The sequence below is a fragment of the Anarhichas minor genome, unplaced genomic scaffold (genome assembly GCF_050575085.1).
Source record: "Anarhichas minor isolate MPS153535 unplaced genomic scaffold, ASM5057508v1 ptg000003l, whole genome shotgun sequence".
NCBI classification, from domain to species: domain Eukaryota; kingdom Metazoa; phylum Chordata; class Actinopteri; order Perciformes; family Anarhichadidae; genus Anarhichas; species Anarhichas minor.
The window spans coordinates 16224700-16230938 of record NW_027466449.1 but is presented as its reverse complement, the minus strand read 5'-3'; positions in this window follow the sequence as shown (position 1 = coordinate 16230938).

The window sequence follows — 6239 nt, the reverse complement described above, 5'->3', positions numbered from 1 at the left end:
TGCCCTGACTCCGACTTTGGAGGCTGGGAGCGCCCTCCCTCCCCCCCCTTTTGTGTGTGTGTGTGTGTGTGTGGGGGGGGGGGGGGGGGGGGGGGCGGGACAAACTTCCATAGAATTATTTCCAACTTTCGAAATGACTTCTGTTCTCATTTTCTGCATCAACAATCATCCGAAATACGAGAAATGACTTAACAGCGAGTCAGTGGAAATTGTGTCGTCACTATAATTGTCATGCTCTCAAAGTTAATAGCTGTGAAGAAGAATATCATGATCAGAAGACATAATGGTGCCTCTCTGGTAATATAATCTTATAATTATGTTACAATGGCATTCAAGTGACAGAATTGTAACGTTTATGTACATTTGTGCATGTTCACAAATATTGATGTTTAACAGTATAGATACACAGCTTCCAATTAGGTGCCAAATTATTGACTGATATGCAATTTACTCCTGGAGAAGCCACGCTGATAAATACATCAAGCTCATACAAACATCACATGATGTTTGTGATCTTTGTCAGCAGAGCTTTATGGATAGGCTAATTGTATTAGCTGTAATTACTGGAATGTGATATACTGCATGGCACAAGGGTCTGTCCTAAAAAGACTGCAGTGAATTTAATCTTTTTGACATCTCATCCAGTTTTCTCTTAGTTTGATCTTCAGGATCACTGAGTCACTAATAAATATAGACAAAAGCTCCCTCATGAATTGACTGATCAGGCACATGGGGTACTGGGGCCATTGATCACTTTGTCTCAGGGGTCTCCCTTGACTAATCAGTGACAGCGATGAGTCAGTGGCCCTATAATTAGTTTTCTCTGTTCATTAGAATCAAATGCATGCGCAGCTGCACCAGTCACACACTCTGAAGACCCCCTAGATGCTCATGAACGTCTCTCCCGATTGAGTAACGTGTTCATCTCTCATCAAATTCACAATTCAGGTTAAGAATGACTCTCCTTTTTGTACCGTTGTGACTTGTTATTAGCGCATGGATTGAACGGACGTATATAACCACTCCAAGTCTATGTGATCACATATATATTTATACACATTCAACAACAGCTGTACTGATTCTAAAACACAACCAACCTGACCCTCTGAATAGTAGGCAAGTAAATACACCATCAAAGGAAACCACATTTTACTTTATTCTACAGATATTGTACAAGGTTACATATATTTGCCCATGGCCACCTGCGGTGACATGCCTGTCGCAATAGATTGTCCTGTTTTCTTCCAAATACTACTTCAGAAGTTATCCCTTGTGCCAACATCGCTTTCATTGTTCACTTTCAACAGTATCTACATGAAAATAAATCATCTCTGTAACAGAATATACCTGTTGGTTGAATAGAGATGAATCCCTAAATGCCTCATGTCTTTAGAACATTTGAGGCCCCCCTGACTCCAGAGAGATGTCCTCATGTCACAGTCAGGGACCAAAATGACCTGTTCCTCCCACAGTAGTTAACCTCTCCTCACTCTTCTGGGGCCGGAAAGCCTCAGTCCAGTAATGTCTCTCAGCCTGCGAGATAATGTCATCTGACACGCATTGATTTGGGAGAAGGTAATTGCACCCCACTCTGTTGTAATTTCTCATTCATGCATGTTTGAATGGTGACTTATGCCACTACTAATTGCCAAAGCCCACTGACTGCAACCCTGCCTCGTAATGATGTAGCCTAATGGGCACTTTGTCCGTTTCACACGAATATTGAATTAAAGTTTAAAGTTTAATACACCGTGTTTATCATTTGTTCTCCGAGGAGAGTGAAGTCACCGTTGCCTCAGTTCTTCTGACGATAGCTTTAATATTCTTCAGGGTTTTCATTGAAACTGATGCCAGTGGTGATGACATCATTGTCTACTTGGGCCCACTAATGCAGCAGCAGTTAATGTTATCTGTCCATTGTGTGATACATTGTCCTGATCTTCTGCTTTTGTTTAAACAGGTGGGTAGAGCCTCGTAGTGTTTGTTGTAACCTTTGTTAGGCCAGAGAGCTTTAGTGGGGTGATCTGAATTGATAGATCATCCCATTACAGAATTAGGAATTACGCAAGAATACCAGAAACAAGTACACAAAGTGTCACATGTGGTAAATGAACAATTAGTGTTGTAGCTTCTCAAACATGTTCTCCATCGACACGCGTATGCAGGTCTAAGATGAAGTGGATAGAGGAAGTCTTTAAAGTGAACCAGCAAAGAAAGGGCACTGTGGCTCTGCGGGTGTGTGTGTGTGTGGGGGGTGGGGGGGGGGGGGGGGGGCTACACCACGAGAAATTAGGAGCTAAATGTAATGTGGCGAAAGTGAGACTCCCCACCTGTGTCTTGTAAAGACTTTCCAGGCTGTAGTTAAATGGCATGTCTGCACCACAGCATACAGCAGCATGTGGTCTCAGCTCCGTTTTACTTCTCCATTGAACATTTAACATTTAAACGTGCTGCGATATCAATAACATGCATGTTAAGAGGTAGTTCAAACCATCTAATGTCATAAACTAGTCTCAAGTGGGCTATTTTCTAATATAATTTGGATTGATGTGAATTTAAATGAGAAATAAATTTATTTAAGCTGTGAATAAAAAGTAGCTGTCGGGCACGTGGAAGCACTTTGGCAAGATTACACCTCCATTGTCCGTGATCATGAATGCAGAGAGCTGCAAGTGTAAACCCACTCAGCTACATCCCCCTAAAGCCCACACCATGGAAATGGCAAGGGAATTTACAGCACGTAGTAAAGACTGTGTAAAGGGATTCAACAATAAAAGCACAGCTCTGTAGAACTGCCCTAGACCAGGATGAGCTGAAAGTGAAAAGGTGTAAGATGTTAATATTTATTTCCTTATAATTGATGCAAAAAATAACATCAAGTTCTTAGATTGCTGAGAAAAACTGCAGAGTCAAAACCCTCTGGACATCCGCAGTCTTATCCCACACAGAGTTGTACAGTAGTTATCATTGGAGCTCGTCCCACCTCCTTGACATTTTTTCACATTTTTTGGAACGCACAAAATTGCTCCCAGAGGCAAAATCTGATTTCACTGGATAGCAACACCTTATTTTATGCCTCCCTGCAGGCTGTTTTTACTGCACCGCACACCTATAGTTGGTGAAGCTGTGTACTTCCCAAACTATTTGAAGCAGTGACCCCCCCCCCACCCACAGCCGAGTACATTTCTGGTGGCACCAGCTGAGAACACTGCCATTGAGTACGAGTTAAAGTAAGTGCCATTGCCTCTCTGCAACCACTTGTTTGGACCAAGCGAAGCATGGTGGCCGAGAAAGGTTCCCGACTTCACACCAGGAAGGACGTGACTACTGATGCATGCCAGATAACTTGAGTGGAATTTTAAAGCAGCTGCAGCCATTTGTGACAGAGGAAAAATATTTTATGTGCAACATATGGGGGTATTGCTGCATGCTTTTTTTAGAGGTGAAAGTCTTTGATGGTTTCAGGTGTGGTATATAATGCAGCACCATTGCCCAATATAATTATATGCATTGGAAACTATCAGTAAGTTTTAAAGCTTCTGAATGTTTGACTCACCGAAAACACATTAAGACAATTTAAAGATAATTATTTCCAACAATGAGAACTTCCCCTTTTTTATCGGATATAGTTAACGGTTGCTGAATTTCATGCCTGTCAGATTTGGACTTATAGGAAATCACATTAAGATCCATCCAAGGCCCAGAAACAACTTTACATTACAATAACTCCTGCCCTTTGAATGAGTTCAGTCTGGTGCTGCACTTTGTGTTGTCTAGACACTAGCCTCCATGTGCAGAGAGACTCAGAGCGTGACGTTCAGTTATTGTTTTCCATGTTCTCAGACGTTACGTCATTCACTCCTGACATCAATTGTACGTGCACTGCCCATGGATCGGGTGCAAAGATGAAAACAAATGTAGGACCGAAGCCCACATGGAGCGGCTTTGCCAAAATGAATGAAAGTTGTGCTGTCTTCTCGGGTTTCATTCTCAACCGCCATCATTGTCCTGAGGAAAGATACGTCATTTTACTTCAACCCAAAATAGCCCGAGGAAGTCGAACTAAGTTGGAGCGGCTGTCACTTTTAGACCATGCTGCCTTACACTTTGAATATACAGTTCAGTATATCATATGTTTAGGTTGCTGCAGTTGTAACTATGTGGTTGCCATTTAAAGACAATTGGAAGAAAGCACCAGTTAGTGACGTGCTTTCATGGCTAAAGCACTCTGACTCAAACAATATGTCACCTTTGGCACAGCGCAGCGTTACCACAGTGTATTTACTCATCTCTCTGTGTCTGTAAAAACAAGAGGCACAAACCAGGAGGGGCACTGCTACAGTAACTTCAAAGCCGATGAGAGGATGGATCAAAAATACTGCAGCCAACTCAGAATGTATAATCAACATTCTGGTAACAATTCATGTTCCATCTCAGGACCAATTTTAACGCCAGAACATGATCTCACACACAAACAGACGAAGGGGGAATTTGGTTTTTAGATGTTCTTAGAGTTTGGCTCTTGATTACACTGTCTAACATTTTGCACAGACATAGTCTTTTCAACCAGTGTTATTTTGTTAAATGTTGCATTGTTTAAAGGACACTAATGGTATTTCCCTTTTTCACCCATATCTCATATAATGAACTTGTCCCCTACTCCTTGCTGTCATCCATGTCTGGTAGAAAATAATATACTAGTATAGCTGTCAGTGACACCTAGAGGTGAAAAGGTGTACGTTGCATGTTCTTGACATACTGCTGAAGAGCCAGACAGCCAGACTGTGGGTGCATCTAAAAAATAAAATGCAAGAATGATTGGCAGCCAGACGTTCATGATGGTCTGTCCTGTTCTGCTTATTGATATATAGTTTGATATAAAGCAACACAAAATCAATCATACTATACAAGACCTATTCAAATACTTGTGGCAGCCAACTTCTAAATGGTGTGCACCTATTATTCATTCACAATGCAGAGTGGACATTTCTTGTGTAGAAGGGCAGGCAAATGTTTGATTTCCTAATGGCTTTCATTTATCTTACGTGACCAGAGTTGACAGAGAGGTAGATCTATTGGCTGAGTGTTAAGGATTGGCCAAACAGTTAAAGTTATCACTTTGTGACTCAACAAAAACTTTTTTTCTTTTCCCGTGTTAGTTCAACTCCATGGTCAGTCGTCAACCATTGATACTGGTGTCATATTTGATTGCATTATGGTGTTAAAAAGTGTATCCACCACTCCAGACTCTCAATATACAACACGACTACAAGAACCTTGAATTCTATATTAGAAATGAACACACGTGTCTTTGACACAGAGTCAATAGAAACTTCACATTAAGCTGATTGGATACATTTAAAGGGCTTTTGTGTTGGATTGTATTGTATACATGTAACTGGCATTGCTTCGACAGGGCTGTAAGTGACATTTAAAGTTGCTGATCTAGGTGGTGGCCTCAGGGTTCCCCAGGAGGAGCTAGAAAACGTTGCAGGAGAGAGCGAGAGAGACGTCTGGAATATCCTGCTAAGTGACCCGGCCCCGGGTAAGCAGAAAAGATAATGGATGGATAAATGGATGACCTTGATGTGCCAGCAGACAGTATCTGGGGATCACAACCACAATCACGTTGTGTAGCCTGCATATCGTGTCATCATCATGTAAAACGAAAAGCCCAACATTGCTTTAAATAATGAAAAATATTAATTTCATTTCATATCATTTCAGTCAATTTTGTAGTTTATTGGTGCATATTCACAAAAACAAATGGGCAATTAATTAAATCACCACAAACCAAACACACTTTAAACAAGGAACTTTCCTCTGGGGTGCGCTTTTCTGGACTATTTGGTAATCCATGATTACAGTGTGGGGTGCTTCCATTCATTTCTATTCCATTTGATCCCATTCAATTCAGTTCAGTTAAATTCAAATCAGTTGTCGAAAGAAACATTACACTTACATTATACTTGTTTATAGTACTGTTATCTGTTTGTTTGTGCACTATATTTTATTGTACATTTTAATATGTTTCTATTTTTTGCACTATGTTGATTGTTGTTGATTGTTTAACGTTATGCACCGCCCACCATGTCAAATTCCTTGTATGTGCAACATACCGTGGCAAATAAACGGTTCTGATTCTGATTCTGAAACCCCCACACTGTACCTTTAAGAAAGAGCGTCATCCTCCACGTTGCCGTCCTGTCTATGACGTTCACACACTCCCGCATGTCCAC